General features: G+C 37.0%; 2 protein-coding genes across 10 annotated transcripts in view; one reads left to right on the top strand and one right to left on the bottom strand.

Annotated features, from left to right (window-relative positions):
- LOC101891509 (cytosolic carboxypeptidase Nna1) overlaps window positions 1–15,733 on the bottom strand; it is a 239,347-nt gene that overhangs the window by 139,052 nt on the left and 84,562 nt on the right. The window lies entirely within an intron of this gene.
- The window catches only part of LOC101895346 (glutamine-dependent NAD(+) synthetase), a 198,991-nt gene that overhangs the window by 76,283 nt on the left and 106,975 nt on the right, over window positions 1–15,733 (top strand). The window contains exon 3 of the mRNA XM_059122101.1: window positions 12,412–12,439. The gene's annotated coding sequence lies outside the window, so the exon portion shown is untranslated. The remainder of the gene's footprint in view (window positions 1–12,411; window positions 12,440–15,733) is intronic.

Here is a 15,733-nt window from a genome sequence, read left to right on the forward strand (position 1 = left end):
CAAATATATCTTTATCCGATTTCAAATTAATCGTGCACCAAATGGGCAATACAAGTCCGAATTTAAAAGATACAAATGCTTCGGCATTTTTAGTCCTTTGAAGTTTAAATTATAATTATAATCATAGCGTGTATGATTGAATTCTCCCATAAAAACTTTTAATTGTTATGTGGAGCTCTACTAAATTAGCAAAGTGGTGTAGGGTATCATAAAGTCGGCCCCGACCGATTTTAGGAGTTTCTTTACTGGTTTTTCTTTTAAATTTTCTTGAATGAAAGCAAAGTGATCGACACTTTGGTATTTTTTAGTGCCAATCTTGCTTTCCCAAACACTCCAGATACAATGGTACAACGGATTGGTATCCTGAAGTTTTGTTGGCCATTGTTCTCTGGAAATGAAGCGAGGAACCATTCTTGGGTGGCGCATGCAGAGTGTGATGGTACTGGGTCCTGTTAGAATTTCCTGTGGCCAAGATGTTTGCGTGTCCTAGGCTATAATACACCCTCCAGAATATTTTCGCGATAATATTCGGCATTTATTCTGATGCCACGGTCGATTTATCTGAGCGGAGAGCGACCACTGGCTGTTATGGCGACCCACACCATCACCATGGCGGGCGCTGGAATTCTGGTGGCCAACCGAAGGTGCACATTTTCAGCTGACCTCTTTGGCAAGTAAACACGATCATTTTGTTTGTTTACAAACTGCTGGACAACGAATGTTTTCTCATCGGAGAAAACTCAATTCGGCAGTTCACCACTTTCGGCCAAGCAAAGCAACTCTTTAGCTCTTTTCAGCCTATTTTCTTTCTGTTGCGGTGTAAGTTCTTGCACTTTTTGGAATTTCAATGGCTTTACCCCCGAGCTCATTTTTCAATATTTGCCGAATGGAATATTGCGACATGTTCAGCCCACGAGCCATTTTTCGGCCACTGCGACGCGGGTTTCGATCAAGTCGCTTCCTTACTTTTGGAACCATTTCTACTGATGTTGCTGTTTTCTTCCGTTCACTTCCTTGACGTCGGGCTACGCTTCCAGTGTCACAGTAACGAGCGATGGTACGAGACACAAAATATTTATTCACATTTAAATGCTGGAGTGCTCTAACGAAAGCCACTTGTGGTTTTCCAGACAAATATAAAGGAGTCACACTATCACGCTTAAATTCCATCACGAATAACTTTTTTCTTTTTTTAAATAATATAATGAGTTGTCACTGGAATATTTTTAATAGCTGTTGGACGAGTGGCTTAGAAATGACAGCAGTCTGAATGTGGTTGCAGTTTTTTCATCTCACCCTGTATTTTTGTACGAAAAATACTAAATGTTACTAAATTTGGTAGTGGGTGAAGGGATAGGTCTAGAATCCTCAAACTAGGGGTCTGCAGGTATCTGGATAAAATATGGAGGGGGTTTTGAAAAATATGTACCATAATGGTACGAAAAGTACTAAACGGTATTTAATTTGGTAGTGGGTGAAGGAATAGAGGTGAAATCCTGAATTTTAATATGGATGTTACTGCTGGTGTCTCTGGTTGAGAGATGGAGATTATTGTGAAAATGGGTATTATAATTGTTCGTAAGCACTAAATAGCACCAAATGTGGTATTAGAATCCCGAAATGTATTATTGTATTTGAGATTTGGCAGTGATTTGAAAATATGTCCTATATTTGTACGAAAATTTCTAAATGGAACTACAGGGTTGCCCATATTCGACGGACCCATCTGGCAACGCCATAACTTTTGACAGAGATGTCACATCGCTTAATGACATACCGCGTTTGAAGCGTCAGTCCAAGCAGATTTTTACCATGAACCAATACACGCCACGCGAGCGCTCTGAAATAGTTGAAATTTACATTCAACAGAAGAAGTCAATTGTGAAAAAAAATGTGAGAAGTGCGCCTTCTAAGAACACCATTAAGCGTTTATACAAAAAATTTTCGACTGGTAAGGCTCTTTCTAATCCGAAGAGGCCATATAAAAGTCGACCAAGGCGATCGGCCGAGAATATCGCTGCCGTACGAGCCAGTGTTGAGAGGTCCCCAAGAACATCCCAAAAACGCCGTTCTCAGCAGTTGGGCATGGCTCGGTCCACTTTACAACGGATTATTCGCATTGATTTGCATTTGTTCCCGTACAAAATTCAATTGACGCAAAGAATGTTGCCTGCAGACAAGCCTCGTCGATTGGAATGGACCCAAAGGGCCCAAAGGTCTGTCGAATATGGGCAACCCTGTACATTTTGTTATGGGGGGAAGGGATATGGTTGATATTGATATTGAAGTCTCTGTTGGTATCTGGATATGAGATATGATGGGGGTGGTTTTGAAAAAAAAAAAAACTGAACGGAAAGTACTAAGTAGTAGTTAATTTTCTAGTGGGTGAAGCGTATAGATCTGAAATCCTGAAATTTGATATCTGAAATCCTGAAATTTGATAAAAAAATAATTCTACTAAATTTGGCATTGGGTGAAGGGAAAGGATTGAAATGTTGAAATCTGATACTGAGGTCTAAAATCTTAAGCTGGACTTTTCGCTGACTATGTAACGCGCACTGGCTAGTATCATATAAAGTGAGGGTATACATCTGTGAGCAAAATCTACTGATGCACTTCAACTTATTTTTTTACCCGTTTAATACTGCAATTACTCTGATGTTTTTTCTAAATCACCTATCCAATTTTTCTTTTTTTTTAATTTTTTTAGTTCTATTTAAAATTGCATTTAAATTTCAAATTTTGAAAAATCTTTTAATGAAATATTCATTCTTCGTTCTTATTTTGCCTCTCTTTTTTCACAAAACGGTATTATGTTCATTCATATTATTAGCTTTGTACACCGCCATATGCGCTCATGATGAAAATGAATATAGTAGAAGAAGTAAAAAAAAGAAAATCAAGTTCTTTACAATATTTTTTCGTTTATTTCAGTTTTTCAAATGAATGAATTGAAAAACGAACAAAACATGCAAATGTGGGTGATGACGGGGTGGTGGTAAAGGGGGGACGTGGATAATAATATGAAAAATCTCGACAGCCAACATTAAAATTATATTTATAATTTGGCTTTTATACAAAACTACATGAATGAAATCTAGAGCAAGTGAGAGCAGCAATTATAATCAACAGTCGAATGCGGTTATAACGAGAATACTAAACGATGAAGTGTTGAAAAAAAATTAATTTTTATTAAGAATAAAATGCAGTTTCTTTTTTTAAATTTCGAAAAAAAGGGTTTTCCATTATTTGTAATATTTGGAAAAACTCTAGTTTAGTTCAAAATAATTTTTTTTTTTTATTTTTTTCAGAAGAAGGTATTATACCCTAAGCCATATGGCTAGAGAGGGTATATATCATTTAATACGACCAATACGTTTCCAATCGAAATAAGGTTTCTAGACGCTAGGTTCCTTTTTGAACCAAATCCATTTCCGGACATTTGGAGTCGATCTAGCGATGTCCGTCCGTGCGTCTGTCTGACTGGTGTGCACGATAACTCTCGAAGAGAGTATCCGATTTGATCCAAACTTGGTACATCGTAATAGTATTATCAAACTTAAATCGAGTTCAAAGATGGGTAATATCGGTCCACTCCTATTGCCCCACAAAATGTTAAAATTTTCAAAAAAAAAAAAAAAAAAAATAATAATAATAATAATTTACTGCACAGAAAGAGAAAAGATTATCCAATTTTCTCCAATTTTGCGAATCCTAATATTTGCAGGTGCGAAAATGGACAATATCGGTCCGCTCCATCAAGTACATCCCATCTTTTAAAATGTGATGTAAGAGTCCGACTGTCTTTAAATTACACACATCACAATATTTTTATTAACCCAATTTCCGGTGTGAAGATCGGAACTTTCCTTCTGGTGCCTCCCCCAAAAAGGGTTAAAGTTCAGAATTACCAAAACAATCATAACATCAGAAATAAGCATCCAAAATTCCAATTTTTTTTATTAACCCAAGTTCCGACGTGAAGATGGAATATATTGGTCCACTTCTTCTGGTACATACCCCACAAAGGGTCAAAATTTTGAATATTCATGAAGCTCATAAAACACGAAATTTACATCCGATTCCATTCAGACTTGGTACATCTCAATATTTCCATCAACATAAGATCTGTTATAAATGTAGAAGAGATCGGAATATTCCTTCTGGTACTTTCGCCACAAAGGGTCAAAATTCTGAATTACCAAAACGATTATAACATCCGAAATAAACATCCGGTTCTCTTTAAATTACACATATTACAATATTTTTATTAACCCAAGGTCCGGCGTGAGGATGGATTATATCGGTCCACTCCTTCTGGTACCTCTCCCACAAAGGGTCAAAATTTAGAATATCCATGAAGCTCATAAAACGCGAAAATAACGTCCGATTCAATTCAGACTTAGTAAATCTCAACATTTCCATCAACATAAGATCTGTTATAAAGATGGTAGAGATCATACCATCTGGTACCTCTCCCACAAAGGGTCATAAAGCTCATAAATCACGACATTAACATCCGATTCCATTCCGACCTGGTACATCTCAATGTTTCCATCAACATAATATCTGCCACAAAAAAGATGGTGGATATCGCACCATTTCTTCTGGTACCTCTCTCACATAGGGATCAAGATGTTGAAACAAAACGCTCAAAGAAAGCGAAACAGGCATCCATCTCTCTTCAAATTTCACATATCCAAATATTTTTACTAACGCAAGTCTGTTCTGAGGATGTCATATATCTGCCAACCCCTTCTGGTACCTTCCCTCACAACGGATCACAATTTCCAATATTTATATCTGTCATAACTTGCGAAAAAAGGTCGACGATTCTTTACAACTTTCTATATCTAAATATTTCTCCCAGCCAGAAATCTGATATCAGAATCAGAATTTATCGGAATTTATGATTTCGTATAAAATTGGATATAAATGTTCGATTTCCCTCAAATTTTGCACACACCAATATTTTTATGGATCTGGTCCTATACGAATTGGTCAATAATGACCAACTTATTCGGAACTTCCCCCATAAAGGGTCAGCAGTTTGAATAATCATAACTCAAATTTGGGGGTATACATCTGTCGGAAAAACCGACTGTTACTATTTTACTTGTTTACACTGATTCTGGGAAAAAGTCTTTTATCTTTTGTGAGACGGATAAGTATTTTTATAAGCCTTTCGATTATTTCGCGTTAAATATCTGGGTAGCCCAGTCCGGCCACCAAGGAAAAAATACTCTTCCGGAATCAAGATTAAAAATAACTAACTCTGGATTTGATGAGGTCGACTCCTAACCTCATCACAAAGCGATGTAACTAACGAAAGAAAAAGAAAACGCCGCGAGTTGATCTTTCTCGTTCCGTGGCTGGAAGGGAACTCAATTTATTTACAACATATTCTTAACACTAAAGCTTACATCTAATACATTAACACATGCATTTTATTTACTAATGCACGCTGTGCATTAACGCACACAATACGTTGCGGGAGAAAACGAAACGTACCTAATTTGTGATCGACTCTTTCTTATCTTCTATTTATGGCCGTGACATTTATTACATTATTTATTACCGACCATAAACCTAGCATTTGGAAAGCACATCCATCTTAAGTGTTTTCTTTATTTAACTAATTTACATTCTTCGGAAAAGACAAATAAAAATGAGATAAGAATTTAAAGAAGAACCTTCAACACACAAACTATTTTTTACAACATGTACAGTTTCTACAAAACTAAACAGGATTTTTTTTTAATCCGAGAGTTTTTACTATACTGGAGTTAAGTCGACCCTTTACTACTCCGATTGATATAACACGGCTAGAAACAAATTCTACTGTTTCTTTTAAGGTGTAGTCATTAATCCTGGTTTTACTGTAAATTCCCATACACGAAAGTGAAATGAAAATGCAAGCTAGTTTTATTCATCTCCATCATCTTGGAGTGCTTTTACAGCGTACCTTAAACTTAAATTTCATTCAAATTCAAATACTCAACTTTAAATCTGTTATTATTTTGTAATCTCCCTAAAATATCTCGAATTTCTTATTTTCTTCACCAAATCCGATAATGTTTACATTTGTATTTCCTGACATTGAAACTTTTTCGGTTTTGAACACAGAACATGTTCGCCACAAAAAAAAAAAAAAAACATCCAACACGAAAAACATATTCAAATTTTTGCTGCAATTCCGAACCGAATGGCGAGAGAGGTAATATTTTGAATATTTCATGTTCAAATGTGTGCGATTCTTAAAATATGCAAAACTATGCCACGAACAAACGAAACGAATCTAATACGTAATGTATTGGAATGAGGGGACTGAAGGTGGAGGTGGGTTAGGAGAAGAATGCGCCAAATCGCAAGCAAAAAAAAAGTCGTCAAAAAAGAAAAATGCTTATGCAGATGCATTTTTCCGCCTGACTTGTCATGAACACACTTCACTTTTTGAATGTTTCTATCAAATCGTGCAGCACCACCAATATGCGAATGCGGGATGCAACCACTTGAATAAGAATAAAAAATCCGTAGCTACAGTATGCGGTAAAAATATTATATATGTGTGGAGAAAAAAATGTATATTCTAAGTCTACAGGGTGAGATGAAAACACGGCAACCAACTTCAGACTACTGTCATTTCTAAGCCACTCGTCCGACAGCTGTTGAAATTATTCCAGTGACAGCTCATTATATTGTTTACAAGCGTTCAAAAGCATTTTGATGAGTGTTTTCCAGACAAAAAGTTATTCGTGATGGAATTCAAGCGTGATAGTGTAGTGTCTTTATTTTTGGCTATAAAGCCACAAGTGGCTATCGTTAGGGCACTCCAGCATTAAAATGAGAACAAATATTTTATTTCTCGTACCATTGCCCGTTACCGTGATACTGGTAGCGTAGCCCGACGTCAACGAAGTGGACGGAAGAAAACAGCAAAATCAAAAGAAATGGTTCGAAAAGTAAAGAAACGGCTTGATCGAAACCCGCGTCGCAGTGGCCGAAAAATGGCTCGTGAGCTGAACATATCGCAATTTTCCATTCGGCAAATATTGAAAAATGAGCTCGCGACAAAGCCACTGAAACTCCAAAAAGTGCAAGAACTTACTTAACTTAAAATAGACTCAAAAGAGCTAAAGAGTTGCTTTGCTTGGCCGAAAGTGGTGAACTGCCGAATTTGGTTTTCTCCGATGAGAAAACATTCGTTGTCCAGCAGTTTGTAAACAAACAAAAGAGGTCAGCTAAAAATGTACACCTTCGGTTGGCCACCACAACTCAAGCGCCGACCATGGTGATGGTGTGGGCCGCCATTAAAGCCGATGGTCGCTCTCCGCTCGTATTAATCGACCGTGGCATCAGAATAAATGGCCTTGGCCACGCAAACATTTTGACCGCAGGCCTTAGACATTCCAAACAGGACTCAGCATCATCGCACTCAGCACACGCCATCCAAGAATGTGGATACAAAATGAAGTTCCTTGCTTCATTTCCAACGCACAATGGCCACCAAAATCTGCGGATATCAATCCGATGGACTATTGTGTCTGGAGTATTTTGGAAAGGAAGGTTGGAACTAAGAAATACCAAAGTGTCGATCACCTCAAGCAAGTGTTTCACCAGGAATGGGCCAAAATACCGCAGAGCAACATTCGGGCAGCTTGTGACGGTTTCATTTGCCGTTTGAAGGCCATAATTCGTGCCAAAGGTTGTCAATTTGAACAAATCAAAACTTATTTTAAAATTTGATGTTAATTCCGACATTTTTTGCTTTCATTCAATAAAATTAAAAATAAAAATAGAACAGTGTGGCTTGTTTGTTCGGGATACCGTAGTATTTTGTTGTTGCAACATGGTCAGGCTTTATCCATTTATTGTTGTTTTTATAAAAACAACGTTTGTTTATTAGTGGAGAACGATGGTGATGTTTACCAGGGGGAAAGGCGGGGAATACCTAGGTTTTGGAAAGAGCCACCAATCCTCATAAGTTCCCTTGTTTTTTGTCTGGGATATTCTCCCCAGAAGTTATTTTAAAAATAACTTCTATGACAAAAACATTTTTTACCCAAGTGACGAGATCGTGAGCTCAATAGAAGAGGAACCAAAGAATTAAACATTACCATCTTTCTCCACTAATAAACAAACGTTGTTTTTATAAAAACAACAATAAAGGGATAAAGTCTGACCATTTTACAACAACAAAATTAAAAAAAAAAATAAATAAAATTATGGCGTTTGTTGCAGTTTTTTTTATGCCACCCTCTATGTCTGTTTATTTAAATATATACTGACCTACATTATGATTATTTCTGAATATGCTGACCCTTTACACATTGTCTATTTTTGCTAAATGTTTTATTATAAAAAATGTTAAATATAATTTTGTCCATAAAAATTCTTTGTAGGAACACCCATTTTTAATTCCTCTAAACAACCTTCACCTTGTTATAATTCTTATATTTGTTATGCCATGCTCGGCTTGTGTAGTAGTCAAATTTGCATTTCTTCTTCTATGCTACAAAATAAACACAGAGAGAGAGAGAGAGAGCACTTAAACTATGCCCCCCATTAGACAGGCAGGTACTTCACCTTGCCATCAGGATTTAGCTAAGCTTTCAGTTCCCAAAGAAGAAGGACAACAACAAAAACAAGAAGATGAATAAAAGCAAGAAATATGTTTTTGTTTGTATTTTGATTTGATGAGGGCACAACAGAAGAAACTATTTCATTTTATATGCCATAGAGAGAAAAAGAGAGAGAGGGAGAAAGAAAGGAGAAAATCTGTTATGCCCAGACCAATTAAATTATTTATATAGAATATATATTTTTTTTTTTTTGGATTTTTTTGGAGATAATCGGAATCATTGATTATCAACACCGGTCATATGTATTTTTTATTAATGAAATAAGCAGGTCTAAATTTTGTGGGCGTGAAACGATAAATAATGCAATTATCTCCGCAACGAATGGGTTAAGAAAACACTTGACTTAGACTAACTGACTGACTGATTCATCAACGCACATACAAAGCCTAGAAGCGTGGGTGCGTCATACGGCTGGTTTTTTTTTTTCGAAATTTGTCCTTCAGTACAAGAAGGTACTAATTTTGCTATCGTTAATATTAAGATGCCATGGCTCTGAATCTAGCTTTGTCTATAATATAAACAAATTGAAGGGAACCCCATACTACAAGGTTACGGAATGTACTGAAGGTTATTGGAATAGAACTAGTGTTCTGATATCTTAGGGTTAATGTAGAGTTTAACATGGATATGTACTAAATGGCTAATGGGAAATTCGAACATTACGTGCACGGGAAGTACTTGATTTTTATACCCTACACCACAAGGTGGTCAAGGTATTATGTCTTTGTGCATTTGTTTGTAACAGGAAAAAGGAAACGAGATAGACCCATAGTTACTTTAGATTATCTGTATAGAATCACATTCTGAGTCGATTTATGCATGTCCGTTCGTCCGTCTGTCCATGTATTTTTTTGAACAAAGTACGGTTCGCATTTATTGCCCCATCCAGATGATATTTTGCACAAATCATTTGTTTGGCCCAAGGACGAACCCTCTTGAAATTGGTGATAATCGGTCAAAATTTAGATGTAGCTCCCATATATATCTTCGTCCGATTTGCCTTTTATTGTGCACCAAACGTGTAATATCAGTCCGAATATTATGAAATTTTGCACGTACGATCAGATTGGACTTGAAAATAAGCATGCCATCGAAATCGGTTCAGATATAGCTATAGCTCCCATATATATTGTTCATCCGATGTGTTATTTTTGTCCTCCACAGCCGGAATATGCACTCTGTAACAACAATATTTGAGGAAATATATCAAATACAGCTCAGAAATATATTTGCTAAATTTTATCGTGATCGGTTCCGATTTGGATATAGTTCCCATATATATCTTTATCCGATTTCAAATTAATTGAGCACCAAATGGCAATACAAGTCCGAATTTAAAATATACAAATGCTTCGGCATATTTAGTCCCTTGAAATTTAAATTATAAATATAATCATAGCGTGTATGATTGAATTCTCCCATAAAAATTTTTAATTGTTATGCGGAGCTCTACTAAAGTCGGCCCCGCCCGACTTTAGGACTTTCTTTACTGGTTTACCATACCACAGTTGGGAAGTATGCCTGATAAAAGGTTATGGTCTTGACTAACAATGACTGTATATTTTTTTTTTACTGGAATTTTGACCTTGAGAGGCTGTAGTGCGAAATTATAAAATTTTAAGTTCCAGCTCTATAAGTCTAAGGTCTATGGTATATCTTAAACATGTCTCGTCCACAGGTGTCCTTTGAAAACAAAAACAAACTTAAATCTTCTCGAATATTGATAAAAGACCTTCCAAAAATCTCCTACAGTTTGAAGACCTTTCACAGTTCTTCTCTGGACAAAGCCTTTCAGAGGTCTTCTGTGTATAGAAGCCTCTCCACATGTCTTCTTTGGATTGAAAAATTTCAACATGTCGTTTGTGGATAGAAGGCCTTCCACAAGTCATGTTTGGATAGAATAACTTCCACAGGTCATTTGTGGATAGAATACCTCCTAAAGGTCTCTTGTTGATGGAACACCTTCTACAGGTCCTTTGTGGATGGAAAGCACTCCGCAAGTCTAATGTGGATAGAAGACTCCTCAGCAGTATTATGTGAAAAAAAAAAACTTTCACAGGTCTTCAGTGGTTGGAAGAACTTCCACAGGTCTTCTGAGAACAGAAGACTCTGCGCATCTTCTGGGATAGTAAACATTTGACAGGAAGCAAGATCTTCCGAAGGTCTTTGAACAGAAGAATTTTAAAGTATATTTTGGATAGAAAACTTTCCGCTGGTCTTTTAAAAATTTAAGACTTTCTACAGATCTTTTATGGAAAGAAAGCCTCATTGAATTGAGAGTCTTCAACAGACTGAAGTCTTTGCTTCCAGAGATCTTCTGGGGATAGAAGACTTTTCACAAGTATTCTATGGACAGAAAACACTCTACAATCCTCTATAGATGTAAGACTTTCCACCTTCCCCAGATTTTCTATGACAGTAGACCCTAAACAATTATTTCATATCTTCTGAACATCTCTATTTTTTACTATCCCTGTTTTTTTTTTTTTTTATTTAATATCTTTAATTTAAATGGAAATCACTTTTCTTCAATGCCCTAAGAAAAATGTGTGAAACTCTCCGGCAACACCTTTTAGCTTCTATCCTAACAATTAAGTCCTTCAAACTTCTTTTCTGTGGTCTTTGTGCTTTTTATTAATTTAGAAGAAATTTGAAGATTTTCCTTTTCGCTCCTTCTTTTGCTCTACCATTTGAATATTAAGACTTTAATTCGTTGCCTTATTTTAAATATTTTTTTTCTCAAAGAGAAATTTAGGTTGTTTTGCTCCTTGTGGTTAAGTAAACTTTCTCATTATTTTCACCTGTATCCTGGTACTGTTTCTCCTCCTCCTCCTCCTTCTATTTTTCGTTCTACCCATTATCTTTAAATGTACGTCCGTCCGTTTGTCTGTCTGTCTTCTCTTAAAAATTTCCCTGGCAAATTTCTGTGATGGCTGGAAAGAAAGGTTTTTTTTTGTGTGTTACTTGAGCTGTGGGACCATGTTTTTATTTTGCCATTCTTTGGTCTTTAAAACCACCTTTTTGTTGGAGTTGTTGTTGTGAAAAAAGAAGCTCTTTGGTTTTTTTTCTATGCTCCTCTTGTTATCCTACTCGAGAAGACATTTCAAGTTGTATTTGAGTGCACATTTTCTTATTTTCTACTTCCTTTTGCTCTTCTGCTGCTCCGGCTGCTGTCGTCTCTATTTCCAAAGTAAAATGAAAACCATTTGCAAGAAGAGTCTTTTGTAAATTATTAAATGATATGCTGCGTTTTAGTTGTAGAAATACTAGAGAAGAAAGCAGAACAAAATAAAAAAAAGAAAATGCGAACAAGAAGTGACTTTCCTGCACTTTGACTGATCTAAAATGGACGGCAAGGACTCTGAATGGGTTTGAGGAGAAAAACGCAATTTCTTCTCCAACTTAAAGACAGGCAATAAAAACCAAATAAAAATGTTGTTACGACTTGTGCACCTTAAAGGCGAAACTGAAATAGTTGCCTTGGAGGATAATAGAAATGCAAACTAATTAGAAAACGTTTGAATGTTTCGTTGGTCTTTTTTGCTCTCTCTTCTCTCCCTCCTTGTTTTGTAAATATTTTATTTTCCCTTTTGTGGCTTTGCTTTGTGAATTAGAAGGAATTGTACAAAGAGCCGTTATTTAAAGGGAAAATAATTATTTTAAGATTCAACTCGAAAATATTATAATTTTTTGAAATTCAGCTTTGCAATTTTCCTTAAATTTGGAAATTTAACTAATAATCGAAATATGTTTTTTTGCTATTTTTCAGCTATTTCAAATTTGTGCCATTTATTTATGTAAGTATTCAAATATTCGTTTTTATGACATAGAATAGGTTATATTGGAGATCCTTTAAACATCACAGCCCAAAAAATTATACAAAGGCTCCACAGGACCCTTTCTATATGAGATCCTTTGTAGGTGACAAACCCTTAAGAGAACTTTTTTTAGATGGAAGATTCCTCAAAACTGTTCAATAGAAAAATTAAACCTTCAGAGAAATTCAATATCCCCCAAAAGCCTTCTACAGTTCAGTCCTCTTGAATTATTCTGTATAGATGATATTTTACATCAGAGCAGAATTTAGTAGGCCACTATCAGCACCACTAGTAATGACAACTGCATACCCTCTACATTACGAGTAGGCCAAAAATAATGACCGCAATGATGATCTGGTTCGAATTTCCTGGAAGCAAATAAAAATTAAGAGTTTGTCTAATCGCGACAATTGCACGAAAAAAAGAGTAGTTACCCATAAATGGGTTAAATAAGTACAGGGTTGCCCATATTCGACGGACCTTTGGGCCCATTCCAATCGACAAGGCTTGTCCGCAGACAACATTCTTTGCGTCAATTGAATTTTGTACGGGAACAAATGCAAATCAATGCGAATAATCCTTTGTAAAGTGGACCGAGCCATGCCCAACTGCTGAGAACGGCGTCTTTGGGATGTTTTTGGGGACTTCTCAACACTGGCTCGTACGGCAGCGATATTCTCGGCCGATCGCCTTGGTCGACTTTTATATGGCCTCTTCGGATTAGAAAGAGCCTTACCAGTCGACAATTTTTCGTATAAGCACTTAATGGTGTTCTTAGAAGGCGCACTTCTCACATTTTTTAATGTTTTAAAAGCACGTTGAGTTCTCACAATTTACTTCTTGTAAATTTCAACTATTTCAGAGCGCTCGCGTGGCGTGTATTGGTTCATGGTAAAAATCTGCTTGGATTGACGCTTCAAACGCGGTATGTCATTAAGCGTTGTGACATCTCTGTCAAAAGTTATGGCATTGCCAGATGGGTCCGTCGAATATGGGTCTTTTATCTATAGAACATTTGTTGAAGACCTGTGGAAAATCTTTCCTCCACAGATATACATGTAGAAAATCTTCTATCCATAGAAGACCTGTGGAAGGATTTCTTTTCACAGAAGACTAGCGGACGGTCTTCAATTCATAAAAAAAAAAAAAAAAAAAAAAAAAAAAAAAAAAAAAAAAAACTCCTGGAAGAACTTCCATTCAAGTGGAAGATATTCTATCCACAAGACTTGGGAAAGGTTGTACAAGTCTTCTTAATATACAAGAACTATAGGAAGACATTAATCTGTAGGAGACTCATGGAAGGTCTCCCATCCACAGAAGACCTGTATAAGGTTTTCTATCTACAGTAGACCTTTGGACGGTCTTCAATCTGTAGGAGACTTATGGAAGGTATTCTCTCAATAGAAGATCTATTACAGGTCTTCAGTATAAGAAGACTTCTGGAAGGTCTTTTATCTATAGAAACCCTGTGTTCTATACATAGAGGACCTGTGGACGGTCTTCAATTTTCACGAGAACTGAGACATGTCTTCTTCCCATAGAAGACTTGTAGAAGGTATTCTATCTACCTCTATCTTCCATGAAAAATTTTCTATTTCTTAACGACATTTGGAGGGTCTTCTCTTTACTGAAGTCCTCTGAAAGAACTTTTGTCTATAGGAGAAAGTTTCCTTATTCTGGATTACGGTTTATAGTCTTCACTATAAGAAGACTTCAGGCTCCAGAAGGTCTTTTATCTATAGAAACCCTGTGTTCTATACATAGGGGACCTGTGGACGGTCCTCTCTCTTCACGAGACCTGAGAAAGGTCTTCTTCCCATAGAAAACTTGTAGAAGGTATTCTATCTACTTCTATCTTCTGTGAAAAGTTTTCTATCTCTTAACGACATTTGAAGGGTCTTCTCTTAACTGAAGTCTTCTGAAAGAACTTTTTTCTATAGCAGAAAGTTCCCTTATTCTGAATTACGGGGAAAAGACCCCGATTCCGATTAAAGAACTTCTTATCAAAAGAAGGTGTGTAAAAGGACTTATTTCATAAATGGATTTTAAGGAGACTTTTGTCTCTAGATCTCTATTTCAAGAGGGTTAAAACTCTGAGAGAAGAGTGTAGATAACTCATAACAAACTTCTCAGATATGACCCCATAGGGATTTCTTCTATCGGAAAAGGGGTATAGGCGAGCTGAATAAAGTCCGTCTCTATAGGCGAACTGAATGAAGTTAGTATTGAATCAAGCCCGGTCCCTATAGGCGAGCTGAATGAAGACCGTTCTTTGTAGGTAAGCTGAATGAATTCCGGTCTCTATAGGCGGAACTGAATGAAGCCCGCCTCTATAGGCGAGCTGAATAAAGCACGGTCTCTATAGGCGACTTGAACTGAAGGCCTGTCTCTATAGGCGAGCTGAATAAAGCACGGTCTCTATAGGCGACTTGAACTGAATGGTGGTATATATAGGCGCGCTGAATGAAGCCCGTTATTTATAGGCGATCTGAATGAAGTCCGTTCTCTGAAGGCGAGCTGAATGAAGCCCGTCTCTATAGGCGACCTGAATTGAAACCAGGTCTCTATAAGCGCGTGAAGTCTAGTCTCTGAAGCTGAATGAACGATGGGCGTGCTAAATAAAACCCGTCTCTATAGGCGAGCTGGTATCTAAAGGGGCGCTGAATGAAGTCTGGTCTCTGTAGACGAGCTGTGAAACCCGTCTTTAAAGGCGAGATAAAGACTCCGGTCGTTTGTAAGAAAAATCTGCGTATGAGTAATATGCAATATATGAAATCACTTAAGCGTCTCTATAGGCGCTTTGAAGCCCGTTCTCCATAGACGCGTTGAATGAAGACCGGTTTCTATAGGCGCGTTGAATGAAGTCCGGTTTCACTAGGCGAGTTGAAAGAAGTCCAGTCTCTATTAACAAGCTGAATGAAGTCCGGTCTCTATAGACGAGCTGAATGAAGTCCGGTCTCTATAGACGAGCTGGATGAAGTCCGGTCTCTAACGACGAGCTGGATGAAGACCTACAGGAGAGCTAAATGAAGCCCAGCCTCTGTCTCCATAAACCAGCTGAATGAAGCCGGATCTTGAAATCCGGTCTCTATAGGTGAGCTGAAGACTCCGGTCATTGGTGAGAAAACTCTACGTATGAGTGATATAAAATCTACAGGGTGAGATAAAAAAAAACGTTAATACACCCTCCAGAATATTTTCGCGATACTATTCGGCATTTATTCTGATGCCACGGTCGATTAATGCGATCGGAAATTCAATGGCTCATTTTTC

This window comes from Musca domestica, unplaced genomic scaffold (genome assembly GCF_030504385.1).
Source record: "Musca domestica strain aabys unplaced genomic scaffold, Musca_domestica.polishedcontigs.V.1.1 2, whole genome shotgun sequence".
Lineage (NCBI taxonomy): Eukaryota > Metazoa > Arthropoda > Insecta > Diptera > Muscidae > Musca > Musca domestica.